Source organism: Cupressus sempervirens, chromosome 3 (genome assembly GCF_028749045.1).
Source record: "Cupressus sempervirens isolate cs-2001-9-10 chromosome 3, ASM2874904v1, whole genome shotgun sequence".
In the NCBI taxonomy this organism is placed as follows: Eukaryota; Viridiplantae; Streptophyta; class Pinopsida; order Cupressales; family Cupressaceae; genus Cupressus; species Cupressus sempervirens.
This window is the reverse complement of record NC_143120.1, coordinates 802,175,160-802,191,135: the sequence shown is the minus strand read 5'-3', so window position 1 is coordinate 802,191,135 and position 15,976 is coordinate 802,175,160.

Below are 15,976 nucleotides of genomic sequence, written 5' to 3'. Positions count from 1 at the left end.
TAACTACTTGCAATTGGTGGTTTTTCTCAAATTGGGTTTCCACGTTAAATTCTGGTGTCATATGTGCTCATGTTATTTGTTTTTTGTTTCTACAACCAAGTTAACTATGGTTAATAACATTAAAAATCTTAATAAGAATTTATTTTAGTAATTACTGAGTAATAAATATGCTTAGTGTTTGCCAAGTGGTTCAGTGCTAACCGAGTTACAACAGTATTTTCATTTTTAGCATAGTTTCATTTTGATTTTTATTGACATCTAAGCGATCTAGTATTTATTTTTGTGGTAACTAATTCAACCCTCCCCTCTTAGTTACTCCTCTTATATTTCCAACAATTTTATCATCACTATTCACAAAATTACACTCATATTTGTTATTGTTGGACTCATTTTTTTCCTTTTGTAACATTCATATGCATAATGACCAAGTTTTCCACAATAATTACAATTTATATTTTTCTTTATATTTGATTTTGATGCTTCCCCATCATGATAATTTTCTTCTTCTTTGTTCCTTTGGTTGTCAAATTTACCCCATCCTTTTTCTTTGACCATTGATTTCCTTTATATGGCTTCTTGTCTTTCACAATCAAAATCGACTCTAGACTTTGAGATGTGTTATCCACATGCTTCTTTCTCTCCTCTTTTTGTAGAAGGATACTTGCCAAATTCTCAAAAGAAGGTGTATTTTCTCTTGCAACCAAATGAGTAATGAAAACTTGATAATCACTAGCCATTCCATTCAAAGTAATTGTTACTAGATCATTACTAGATACTTGTTCACCAACATTAGCTAACTTATCCCTCAATTCCTTAACTCTTGATAGAAATTCACTAACACTTTATTTTAGTTCCATTTTGATAGACAATAATTTTCTCTATAAAAACAAAATTCTATTTGAGTTTGATCCCATACAAACCTTTCAAAGCTAACCATGTACCACTAGAAGTAGTAATGTCTCTTATGTGAGGGATAACTAAGTATTTTACTAACATGGGCAAGGAATCTTGGCTTTTGATTCTCTTTTCTCCCAATCCTGGACAAAAACTGGTGGTGTTTTAGGTGATGTAGGCTTGGCCTCTTTTCCATTTACAATGGCCCAAACATTATGCCCCTGCATTAGAGTTTGCATCTTGAACTTCCAATTAACATAATTGGTACCATCTAACTTATTTGATTCAGCTGGATAAAAATCTACAAGATTGGTCTTCAAAAAATAAGAGAAAACAAACAAGAAATTTTACAAACAAACAAAAAATTTCTTACACTTTAGAGTACTATCACAATGAGTACTCTTCCCAAATAACACAAACTATAATAGCACACTAGCTGATATAACTTGTAGTAGTTCCTTTTGCAAAAATATTGTGTCTTAAACACTCCAAAGAATTTTGAAAACACCACTAAATGAATCTCAGACTTGGCTTTGATACCATATTGAAAAATAGAGTTGTAATACACAAGGAGAAAGTAGATAAGAGAAGAAGATAAGAGAAGAAGAACTAGCAACTCAATATTATTTTTAAAAAGGAGCTTATTTATACAACTAAATGAACAACCTACATTCCTAAAATATTGTAAAAGAGATTAACAAAAAACTATTAAGAGTTTAAGGATACACTAAGAGGATTTGTTAACACAACAAGAGTAATGGACAAGTGGACTACTCTAGATAGCTAACTGGATATAAGAGAAAGATCTATAGTTAGTCATTTGTTCAAACTAAAACTCTATGACACAACTACAATTAAACTAGACTCTTGTTGCCAACAACTCAAACTTGAGTTGCCACATGTACAATAGAGATTATTCCTTATTCTAATAGTTTGATCATCTATTTCAAACTTTATCAATTTTATCATAAATCAAATTGTTCCTATAATTTGACAGCAAACTATTTATCAAAATCCCTATTAAATAGGTTTTAAATGTTGTATACTTTGTTTTCTTAGTATACCTGAAAATCATTACAACTCCTTTAAAACTATATGTGGACATTGATGGGGTGTTCTTCAAGAATATTTTATTGCAATGACAATGAGTCTCAATTACCATTAGCAGTCGTAATCTTAAATGGTGTTATTCAGGATATTATATACTTTTGCAAAAGAGGATATATATATATATATATATATATATATATATATATATATATATCGATGTTATATGTCCACCGCTTTTCTTTTAAAATTTGTTTTATTCAACATGCATTTTAAAGTAGCATGTTGTGTGAAAACATGTTAGAGCATATGAGTTAGAGTAAAAATATGAAGTAAAGATATTGACAGATATATAAGCAGTAATTCAATTTAATGGATATAATTAAAGAAGATTTTAAACGAAATAGACAAATTTAAATGTGGACACAATTAAAAAGCTAGAGAATATTGAATGTTCCTTGATTATTTTTATTTGAAAATTAGAATCTCTAGTATTTAAGATTTTAAATTAACGAAAGATTTTCCTTTGACAAATTTTGTTTTGGCTCTCTCCTTTGTTCGTGATTCTGTGTGTGCTCTTTATCTGTGTAATCTAGCTTCTTAGCATTTTAGTTTTTGGGTGTTCTCTGGTGTTCGCTTTCATCCTCTTGTCCCAATTGGCTCCTTTTCTTGTCTCGTCATTGTTCCCCCTTTGTTTCTTCACTTTCTCCTACTCCTCCTTTTAGTCCTCTGTCTTGGTTTAGTATGTAAATAAGTCTGTAATTACTCAAATCTAATTAATATATAGACACTTTCTTCATCTAGGTTGATGTTGTTTTAGAAGAATGGTGCATTGATAGTTAATGATCTTTGTTTTTTTACCTAAAAGTATTAATTTAGATCTCTAGAATTAAGAAAAAGATGTAGTATTTTAAAAAAACAAATTAGCCTAGTTATTTCTACATTTTGGTATTTATCTGTTGGTTCTTTGTGAATCACCATGAGTATACAAAATAATATTTTAACACATTAACTGTGTCTATTAGGGTTCTCTAACACAAGGACTCTTTGTAAGAGCAATTAATATAGTTAAGTCATTCACAATATTCTTCTCGCAGCAAGATGTAACTAAGACGGAGTAAGCAAAAAATATATAAGTTTTTTGAAGCCCTAAATCAGGGATGTGTCATAAATAAATAGTAGGTATGAATTTAACAAAAATACACAACATAAATATGTGAAAAAAGTAATATGCAAATACTTTGCAAACAAAGCAGCCTTCCAGTGCCACCATCACTAGTCACTATAGATCTGTGAGACCTCGTAATGGTTATACTCATCAATGACACCCCTCCATCTCTTCTCAACAATGGTTTAGGGCTCTTGCTCACCCTAGTTTGTACCCTTCGATGCTTGGCTTCTTTCTTCCAACGAAGGACCCTTAGTCCTTGCCTCGTTCTTGTGCTCCTGGCTTCTTCTTGTTTCTCTTGTTTTTTCTATTTGCTTTTTTTCCTTGGCACCGTTTGGTGCCCTAACTACTAGTGGTGTTTTATCTTGTTCACTTTTTAGTCCCTTAGACCTTTGTGGTCTCTTGTTGGACATTAATAAATTTATCTTATCTTATCTTTTCTGCATTAAAGAAGGTTTCTTAGTTAAATGCAAACTTAGGGATAATCAAGGAAACTTATAATGATATAGAACAAGATTTTAAAGCAATGAACTATGAATCCTAGGATTAATAAATCCAGAATGAGTAGACCTAAATGGTAAATTAATAATAACAATCACTGATTGAACTCATGGCTAAAATACAGTATATCTGGGAGATTAGAAAAAAAGAATATAAGGGAAATGGAGAGAAGAGGTTTTTAGTTCTATTTTAATCATTTGAGTATGTGGTGACTATCTGAATGTTTAGAAAAGATTCCCATATTGATTTTAAGAGTGTTTGACTTCATGGATCGCTATTCTTGATTTACTATCAATCTCTAGTGTAAACTAGCAACTAACTTCAAGTAGAAAATAACCAGATTCAAAGAGTAATGACCAATTCAGAACATAGAAAAAATATAATTCAATTCTCAACAAACTTGGACAATAAAATAATGAATCTATAATAAATGATGATAGACTCTTAGTAGCTTATTCAAAAGAGAACAAAACAAAGGTTGTAAAACTACAAAGCAAACATCACTCTCTCCAAGCACATTATGCAAGCTAATGTTAAACATAAGGAAGATATGTGGTGAATTAAACAAGAAGATATAAGAAGGCGCATTTTTAACAAATAAGAGGTATTTTCAAATAATTTGTCCCGAATAAGAAATGATATTTTATAACCACTAAACATAGCCTATGGGTTCACCATTTTGTCACTAGCAAGGATCTTGGCCAAGGGTTTTGCAAGGCTTATCATGCAATATGACTATGATATATCAATGAGTGAGGAATGGATATAATCTAACTTGTACCCAGAATTTGGAAAGCTTGTAGCAAGGATCTTGATTAAATAAGTTATCTCGTGAGTCTAAATATGTAAATGCTATAAGACAGAAACAATGTCTAACCAAATGATCTTAAACTATTGCTTCATTTGAACAAGATTAGTTGTAATTTCTATCTATTTAATCAAGGGCTTCGGCCTTTTACCGATAAAAAAATGATGTAAATAAAAGCTATTGATAAATTAAAATCTATGGAGTTCAAAAAAACCTGGGTAAATGAAAATTTAATGCTTAAAAAATAGTTGAATGCATGAAATTATAAAATGTAATTGGTTGCAGCAAAAAAATATAATTAAACATTTAATCTTTTAATAATTTGTAATAGAAATGTTTTTTTAATAACTTATAATAGAAATAATTTTTTGAATAATTAATTGTACAATGACAATATTTTATTTTTTTACATTTTTAAAATTTTGTGATTTATACTATTTTCTATTATTTATTACATTTTTAAATAAGAATAAAGAAAATCAATTCAGAAGAAATTAGTCAAGAAACTGGTTGATTGTCATTTAAATAAGAAACGTACACATTAAACATCTTAATAGTCAAGATAATAATAACTTTTTCAATCATTTACATCTTATTGGTTTTATGTAGAAAATTGGTCTTATATTAGAAACATTCAATATTCATCATAATTTATATGTTATATTTCTAAGTTTGCATCTCAATATGCCAATTTTGTTAAACCGAGTTAAAAGTAAAATTTCATACATAAGTATTTGTACCAAATGATACTTTTTAATGCATAACATTTTAGGAATAATACCATCTTTTTTGTAGTGATTGATAAATATTTGTTTTGACCAAAATTTTAATTGTATAAGAAAAATATTTATTGGGGGAGGGAGAGGGAGAGAGAGAGAGAGAGAGAGAGAGAGAGAGAGAGAGAGAGAGAGAGAGATGGTAGGATACACACAAATGGATGTATGGAAGAATAATAGATAAATAAGGATGGAGATGCAAATATATATATGCACATATAGGCTTGGGGGACAAAGAGTGGGAGAGAGAGAAAAAAAATGTAAGGGAAGAGGACGCAAGAGAGATGAGAAAATATAATGATAAAGATATTTGAGGTTATAGATAGATAGAGCAGATCAAAGAGAAGTAGAGGAAACAGAATATAGATAGAGAAGGGTGAAAGGTAAAGAGAGGAGTAAGATAAATGATTTAAGGATGAATTTTATTAGAACTCATTGAGATTGAGATAAACGTTCATTAAGGGGAACTCACTATTCTATAAATGTCCATTTCTTAAAATAATAAAATTATACCAATTGTGCAATTATGGTTTGGTATTCACTTATTTTTATAGATAATGGGCCAAAACTTAGATTAATTATTATTATTCCAAAACTTAGATTAATTATTATTATTTGTTGAAAGTCTTGAATCTAAAACCTCCCATATAAGAGGCTCAAAAGTTACTATTGTGTTGTAGGCTCTTCCCTTAAATGAAAATATATGATTTATTATATAAGGTAAGTACAAGTATTTAATAAAAAAAATAGTATGATTTTCTTTCAATCATTTATACACAACAATTATACAATTCATAAAAAATAAAATACATAAATTGATCTAAAAATATGTACTTGAATTTAAATATAAATAAATATTCAAATAGTTAAATCATATAAATATAAATATAACAAAGACAAGTAGTTTGAACGAAAGTGGGCCCTTCTTTTTAAACAAGATGTAGTGACATGATATAATAAACTCAACACAATGACGCCATTTAATATATATATAACTATAGGCTCAACTCTTGCACCCTTCTAAGGTGCAAGTGCTAGTTGCATGTTGTCAAATTATTGTCAAACAAGCCAACAAATTGCATATCGTGTTTTTAAAACATCAAATTTCGCAAAGCTGAAAGCTTCTTGGGGCTATTCACAAAGAGGTCAAAAAGTCGGTAAATATACTACTAGCCTCTAGGTTCTATTTTCAAGTTTCCTTTGGTTTGTTATGTTCTTCACTTGGAAGCTTATATCAACTTGTTTCTCAAAGTGTTGATATAGAGAGGTTACAATGTTCTATTAAACTCATACCCTGTTGATATAGAGAGGTAAAAGGTTCTATTAAACTCATACCCTTATGCTACAGGATACCTACAGATCTTTATAGGATTAAATGTAATGTCTCGCCCGGAGATCCTTGGAAACAAGGATTCAAATCAAGCCAAGATATATTTTTTTTAACAAGTATGAATGCACAACACAACATCATACAAGGATCACAAAGATCGCAACGGAAGGCTTCAACACAATCCCAACAACTAACGAATCTCCGAACGCCACTACCCAACTGACACACCCAAACAAAAGCCAACAACCACCACAACAAGATGAGGGCACAAGAAATGACCACTCATCAACAAAACACCAAGCTGGGGTAAAATGCAGAATCCCGAAATTTGGCTAAGCCTGAAATCCTAAAGCCCTAAAAATTGGCTAAGTCTGGATTTCTGAAGCCCTGAAATTTTCTAGAATCCATAACTTATCTCCGAGAGGTCTGAAACCTATCTCAAACGATTTGTCGCATATATTAAAATATATCTTAAGTATAAGAATCTTATACTTAAATGATATATTTTAAGCCCCAAGAGACTAAAATAGAAACACGAAAACTCGATTTCAAGAGAAATCGAAAAAATTCAAAATGCAACAACACAGGGTCGAAGAACGCCCAAAAGGGTATCCAAAACCACTCTCAAAAAGATCGAATCATGAAAAAAAGTTCCCGCTAATGGCACGCGCAGGTTTTTCACAAAAATCGTGCGACACTTTTTACTAAGGGAGGGCGACACTTCTCCTTAAGACGTGCGACACTCTTCCAGTGTCGTACGACATTTCTCAAGAATGCCTGCGACACTTCACAGTCTCGTGCGACATTTCTCAAGAAGGGCGACACTTTTCCAGTGTCGTACGACATTTCTCAAGGAGTGCGACACTTTACAATGTCGTACGACATAGTTTGTATGGGCGTGCGATACATTTTTATGTCGCACAATGCTGACAAAATGTTGCCCATAAAAACACGAAAACACTCCCAGAAGCATAAAAGACCAAAAAGAGAGCAAAGAACCTCCACACCAGGGAGTACCGAATCCACAAAGGCTCGAGGAATGAACACTCGAGTGCAAGAACAACACAGAATGAAGAACATCAAACCATCTAAACTACAGTAGCAAAGAACACATTGAATATAAACATCGCAGAGAACAAAAGCAACATCGCAATGTACATAAATACATCTCAGAAACAAAACAACCAAACTAAGTACGTGGTTCCTCCCAACCGTCAATAGCATCATAAGACCATTGTGGATCCTAGCCATCCCCCGTGCGTAACATCCCAAGCCACCGACCAGATCGTCGGTACTATCATAATAGGGACGTCACTACTAAAAACATGCAACAATAACAGCATAAGAAAATCTAACATGCTAGTGATAACGCATAAGATAATCCTACAGTAGATAACATCACCTATCACATGCTAAACAGCAGTAAGCAACAGATATACTACTAAAGCAAATCACATCATCTAATCATATGCTAAACATCATAATAAGGGAATGCGCCAAATAAAATAACATCATCTAAACATGATATACAAGCATCCCAATGAAAGCACAAATCACAAGAAAGCATACTCCGAAACCCGAAGTACCAAGTGAAGACATCCAGCAACAGTCGCACTAGGACAAAAGATCGTCTCTGTACACCGATCCCTAGCAGTGGTGAAGGTAGCTACGCCTCCCAATCACGTGGCACCCATAGGTCCACACCCGCCATGCTGATGGAGATAATGATCCAACCAAAAACACACAAAAGCACAACATCCAAGGCTAACACTCATGCCAGACAGTATGATGGTTGCAACCAAGAACCTAAGACAATGCAAGGAGTACAGGTCCTGGTCAGACACTCAATAGGCTACTAAGTAGGGACTAACATCATGGAGAGTCGCTTGGCATCGAAAAGCCCAAGCTCGGATTTGTGTAGCTCAACTCCTTCAACGGAAGGCCAATACACCGTGTAGCTCAACTCCCTCAATGGAAGGCCAATACACAAAAGTACCATTTTATTATCTTAAGTTTTATTACCAGTCACACATTTTATTTAATTATCACTTATTTAAAACTTCCTATCCTTCGCCAACCCTATGGGACTAAGGTCACCAGGTTGCGAGATAGAAGCCCCCTCCATATGCTACACTACCCTACCCATGCTCATCCTACGACAAGTGCTTGTGGGCATGCATACTCTCATCCCAACCCCAATGATCATAACTTTCGGCAATATCATGGAAGATCGGGCCTCGCAAGTCACCCGAAAAATGTACGCGCACATACTCGTGTGTGGCGCACCATCATCACGAAGATCATAACACAAGGATAGGAATGAGAATACAATGCAAAAAAAACACCCAACTGAAAGCAACACGGGAAGGACGGATTCTACATGAATCCCAAAGCCAATAAAACCATACATTATAAAATCACTCAACCGGCCTCAATTCGAGAGTATGGATTCTACACGAATCTCAATGATGCAACAAGACCAAAAGTCATGAACTTACTCAACCGGCCTCAATCCGAGAGTATGGATTCTACACGAATCATAGCATTCACGAAACAAAAGTAAAGGTCCAAAAGAATCCATAACAGGTAACAAATCACTCAACCGAACACAAAGTCGGGAGTACAGGTGCAACACGCATCCCAATGCAACAAAAGGTGCAATAGTGGTCTGACTGATATCCAAACGGATCATCCAGGTCCACGACCTACATTGTGCCAAAAAAAATTGAGAAAATAGGGCGGCACGCAAAATGAGGTAAAAACTCCAAAATTTTGGAAAACTTCAAAATTAAAACCCATTTGGCCTTTCGGTTCAAAAACTCCAAAAATCCAAAAATAAATGGAATCGGACACCGTATGCAAAAACGGCCAGCATAACGGCGTAAAATTCCAAACCCTCATCCCAAAAAATAGGAAAATGTTCATACCTGCCCAATCGGGTAGAACTAGCATACAGAAACAGAGGGGAACACTAGTTCTCAGCCTCCAAACAAACGGCTACCAAAAATAGAAGCAAAAACGGAGCAGAAACAATAAAACAGGAAAGCCCTACCTCACAGCCAAATGGGCAAAACGGGAATCTACACTATAAAATAAATAGCTCGCAGAAGTAGCTGAAAATTGCGGCAATCCAATGTTTCCCCGAGCTGGATCTAACGAGCTCAACCTTGCGACGATCCCACGCCCGTAGCTCCCACAACGAACAAAACAGTAAATCCTCATGAAGAGGATTTTGGGTTTTACTCTTCAACTTTCCAATTTGAAAGTGAGAAGTGAGGAATTAAATTCCTCTTTGGATACTTATTCACTTTTCGGGTGAATAATCGATTACGGCATTTAACCAGCCAATCTAGTTAAACCCCGAATCGACCCAAACGAAAATAGGCTATTCTTATAAATAGGAATTCATTTATGGCAAAGCTGCTAGAAATTAAAATAAATCAATTAAAAAGCCCGAAAACCCAAAAACACATAAATCTCCTTAATAACTTTCGCGACAATGCGAACCTCTAAATGCACAAACACGCTTACTAGTCTACTCACATAATGCAAATGAGTTCGGATTTAATAATCACCGAAAGGTTTAATTTAAACACTTTAATAAAGGATACATCGACCATATAAGGACGACATTGGTAACATATGAAAGGTTGAATCACTAACTCCATGTGCCACTGCCAGGGATATAAATCATGCACACTAAACAACACGATCAAGTGCAATTGCATATAATAACATAGCCGAAGCAATAAATGCATTAAATCACCTAATTTAACCATTTATTTAATTATATTAAAATAATCTATTTACATCACTCATGTTCGCAAAAGGCATAGCAACGCAAGAATGAAGTAAATAACCATAGCATTAAATCCATCCCATAACAAAATCAAAGGTATGTCCAAATACCAGATAACTAGATATCATCATAAAACACACTGTCATCTCAAAATGGCATCATCATGCAATATGATTAACTAAACAGCATAGTAGTCTAATATCTATGATACTGGAATCAATGAGTAACATTTGACCCTCAGGTCATCTCAAATGTAAAACATCACATAAGAACAGATATCTCTCAGATCAAAATAAAACAAGGTAAATGTCCGCAGCACATAACCAAATAATCCAACAAGAACAATCCATTCTAATTACTTAAGCATTTAATAATTATTGATTACTCTACATTAAAAAGGCATTTAAAACACATAAGCAAACACAGTCATAAACATGACTAACCACTGCTACAGGAACCTAGTCTAATGTAGCATGGTAATAGAACATAATGCAATCTCTGCACACATCTCAAGGTAATCACAGAACAACCTCATGATACCACATCGATCCTGGTAACCACTAGCACAAACCTCCGTGAACCAAAAATCACATCATAATCTCAAAGATCAGTCAAAAGCATAATCAAAGCAACTGATAAAGAAATATAAACCCAAACACCTCAATGGTGTAGACCACTCAGGGTCACAATCATGATCTATCACAACAAAAGATCAGCAAGGTTGCATCCATCAGGACGACTTACAAAAGTCAAATGGGAGAGGCACTACATTAAATCTATTTGCTACAAGATAGTCTTTGATGAAAAAATATTGCCACATAAAATGCCAAATGAGCTATATATTCTATCTTAGAACCTAAGTATTAATTCTACAAGGACTCGTTCTTGTTTTATAAAATTTATGCCTTAGTGGCATGTTGTGCTACAAAATTTAGAGGTCGCTACAGATATTGATGTTGAGGCACTCATAGGTATAGTTGGATAAACCATAAGATATATGCAATGTGCTACAAGATAACTATTTTGTTTGGTTATTTTTCAAGTTATTACTTGTCTTTTAAGAATTGCTTCAAATCACATCACTAGAGTTTCAACAACATCAAGCTTGCATCAAATTCTACTATCAAGTTATGCATTTAGATTGGTGAACAGAATAATTATTAATGCCTAAACAATTTAATCAATTTATTTTGTGCCTAGTGGCATATGCTCTTCAGCCAATTGTTTGACTTGTTTCATTGGCTCTGGGAAAGGACAATTACGATTCCACATCATGTTGACTATTGTAATCAAGGTGACATCAGTTGTATGTTGATGTTTGCAGTTACAAATTCTCAAGACTGTGTTGAAGGACTATGTAAGGTTCCTTCAATGATAGTATATGGAACATGTGACACATCTTCTCTGAGCATCTCACTACTCCTTGCAAAGGCTTACAAGCTAGGTTGCATGATACGCATACCAACACCCCTAGTATGCATACCCACGTACTCAAGTATTAAGTACTCAGTGAAGAGCATCATAGACAAGGACCTTGATTATGATTTCTGATTATTTCTTTTGGTTTTTTATTTGTGTATCATCTTCTTGTTTATCAAGCTTATTTCAATATGTAATCAGTTTGAAAATTTGATACAATTTGGATTAACAGTAAACTTTATCACTGTTCAAGTCAGACATTTATCATTTGCAATATGTCATTGTTATATGATTTATGATATTTTTGTCCATGTTTAAAGTCTTCCTTCTCTGTTATGCATCTAAACATTTATCATATATTATTATTACAAACATAGAGAAAGTTTGAAACATAAAACAATGCATTACATGTACAAACTTTATCATTGTTCTTGTTTTAAAAAACCATTGTCAGGACTCATAATTTCAGATTTTCTATACAATACTAAATTAAAATTTAGAAAAAGTTAGACATACCCAAGTACCCTTATCCCCTACTTTGAAATATAGTCATAATTGTACCCGTTCTACCCAAGTATCCCGGCCCCATGCAACCTTGTAACTACAAGCCTTTACTTCAGTTTGCTTGGCATTATCTTATATGGCAGATCTTCTTTAAGCATCTTCCTACTCCTTCCAAAGACCAAGCCCCTAGTTCAATTCTCTTAGCATTATATGGCTTGAGATTTTTTTGTTAAGGCTGATTTATGGCATCTTGGTATACATTATAGTCATAACTAGTGATGGTTTCTACAAATATTCTTAGACTCGTATACAGAGTACATAGTGATGGGTTGTATGAGGGTATTTATATCTTTCTTTCATCTTTGTAGCATTGTTCTAATATTCACTTAGCATGATAAACCACAAAAAAAGTCTCGAATGAGCACAAGGGAGCTGGTAGTTTTCCAGAAGCCACGTGATCATCAATGGGAGTATAACACATGCCTACAAGCAGCTAGATCCTAACTTAGACGTACATTTTTCTGAGGTTACATTCCTTGGACAAATAATGCTTTTGTTTTGATACAGGACTAAGAAATCATCATTGTAAGGATTTTGAGTTACATGAATACAAACAAGAGTAGTTTTTTGTAAGAGAGATGTTACTGGATTGTATTCTTGTGAGGCGAGTAATCTGATTTTGATTGATGAAGATAGTATTTACAGTTATTGCTTCCATGCTGTATATTTAAATTAGGCACAGTGATGGTTGGAAGTTCTGACGCTATCGGATTTGTCAAGTTATTGCAAAATGAATGTGTGTGGCTGCTAGGATTAGCTCCCCTTCTCTTGGCTCCCATTTCAACTATCACTAGCATAATTGTGTATCATCTTCTATTTGATTATTATTGCTATTATCATAAAAGAGTGTCATATTTTAATGAAGCCCAAACTTAAATCAACGATACATTTTTGTTGTACAAAAGATAACCACTAGTCATATATCCATTTTAAGGAAAGACAAAAAGCATGAGCTAGTTTATAGAGCTCCATGTTAAAATAGGTGTGCTATCTCGTTGACAACAGCTTCCATGCTACTTCATTTATTATAAGCAAGGGCAATTACAGGTCCTATAGTAAAGTCCTAACTAATTGCACCCATTTCCAGATCACCAGATTAATAGCCAATAGAATAAAAGTAGTAAAGGTATGGATAGTATAGGCCACCTCTAATAGAAAGTAGTGGAAGCAGTGGATATTGTCTATTGTGTTGATGCACCAGTAGTTGTTGTGCAAAAGCAGTTGATTATGTAGAAGTAGATCCTATGCCATACCCTACAGCACTAGTACCAAATCCAGCAGATCCATATTACGACAATAGATAGCTTCTATTGTTATTTGATGGTTATCTATTTGTAATCTATTGTAAGTATTAAAATGTTTCTAATATTTAGTTAGTTGTTAGTTAACTATTAGCTAGAATAGAATGCTTCTATTCTTTATGATTGTTTCATAAAGAAACATTGTTTATTCATTCATATATATTGATATGTTGACCACTGTTAATAACAAGCAAGTATTGTACCAATTACTTTGTAATATGGTATCACAACAAATACTAAAAAAAACTTTTATTTTTTGAAAAAAAAAATCATGTTTTTTTTAAATGATTTTTTTTTCGTGCATCCTTTTCAAGGTTGTGATTTAAAAAACCTGAATAGGATTTTTTCTAGGCATCAGCACTACTGAGCAGCTCTTTTTTCTGCAACCCACACAACTTTGTAGCTTTCTTCAACAGCTTGTACGACCCTCCCTGCCTACATTTTTCTCTGCAAAATCACGGATAATTTCTACCATGATTTTTTGCAAAAATATGACTTCATCTAAGCTCTATTTCTTTTGCAAAAATGACTCTTCTGGGTGTTGTTTTTTGCAAATAGCATGTGTTCATGCGATCAAGTTTCTTTCCTCTCTTTTTTTGAAAAAAAATAGTTGTTTTTCACCTCTTTTTGCTCTATTGAAGGCGTCAAGAGTTTCGCAAACCCTCAATCTCATATCCACACCCAGCAACTATTTTTTTATGCATATTCGCCATTGTTTTGAAGGCTTTTTTGCAGCCTAGGCATTTTTTTTGAAGCCCTAATTTTAAGTACTCAATCAAAAAAATTTACAAAATATTGATGGGTTTTTCGAGAGCTCAACTGAGTTGTTGTTCATTTTTCTAGGTGACTCAAATTTTATGCCTCTATTCTCGAGCCAGTGGATCCAAAATCTAACAAAATATTCCTTTTAGGTTTTCAGAGCTCTCTTCTAGGCACCTCTTTATTTTTTCTAGGTCTTACGATTTTTTGCCTTGAAGTACGTGCCCTCATAGATTTTCGCATATTTTGGTATCTTTGACAAATATTATGCTCAAGAGAAATTCAAAATTCAATGGTTGGAATTATGGCACATAGAAGCAACGGATGCTAACAATCTTTGAATATCAGAATACTAATTAGATTGTTCTGGGTATTACACAGCATCCGACTACAATTGCTACTAATCAGAATACATGGGATCATAATAATCGGGAGGCGGTGATGCTTCTCAAATTATCAGTAGTTGATGACCAACTCCCTCAAATTCCATGTAGCAAGATAGTTGTCGAGATATGGGAGCATCTCAAGAAACTACATGAGATTTTAGACAAAAGAAAGGCCTTCTTTCTCAAGAACTTTTTGTTTTCTATTGTCATGGATGAGCAAAAATCGCTCCGAGATAAGATAAGATAGAATTCAGGATATTCATGGTCAGTTGCTTGCCATTGGACGCAAGATGGTGGAAGAGGACATTGTAGTAATAACCCTCAAATATTTACCCAAGTGCTACGAGCATTTTATCTAGACTCTCAACATCACTTTTACTGGTGTTGCTCTAAAGTTCACAGATCTTTGCGCACTTTTGCTTCAGCAAGATCAATGGAAATAGCAATTTGGTAGCATTTCTAGCTCCACCTCCACAGAGCAAGCCCTTGTTGCTAAATCCTTGCAGAAGAAGGGCAAGTCTCATTCACAACAGTCTTCTCAACGAAGTCCTCTGCTCCAACATCAAAATGCTCCAAGAAAAAGAACATTCAATGCAACTATTGCTACAAGTATGGTCACACAAAGGTTGAATGTCGGAAATACTTAGCTGCCCAAGCTAAGCAATCTGGTTCGCAACCCAAAGCAAACAACACAAAGCACATTGAGAAAATAGAATTTATCTTTTACGCCTTCATGGCTAAAAGACCCGCACAACATGTCATCTTCCTAGTACATCGATTCAGATGGCCTCTGGCCATTTCACCCACTGCAAAGACTAGTTCGCTGACTACCAGCCATTTTCAAATTTGATTTTTTTTAATGGCAGGGAAGAGTACATTGTTGTCGGCAAAGGCAACATTCAGATACAATATGTTGGGAGAAATCTCATATTCCTCAATTTGTACTATGTTCCAGGGATTGAACTCAATCTACTCTCACTCAGTCATATGTTGCAACACTTTCCACAGTTGTTATCACCTTTAGTGCTCATTAGTGCACCATCATTGATAGGGATACAAAGTTTGTTGTTGCAATTGGCCTTGAGGATCATGGTCTTTTCAGACTTATTGATTCTGGTGATTCTCAGGACCTAGCTATGGTTGCTCGACAATTTCCTGTCAGCTCACTTTGGCATCAGTCGTATGGGCACTTAAATGTGCATTATCTTTCTCAACTTGCTTGAG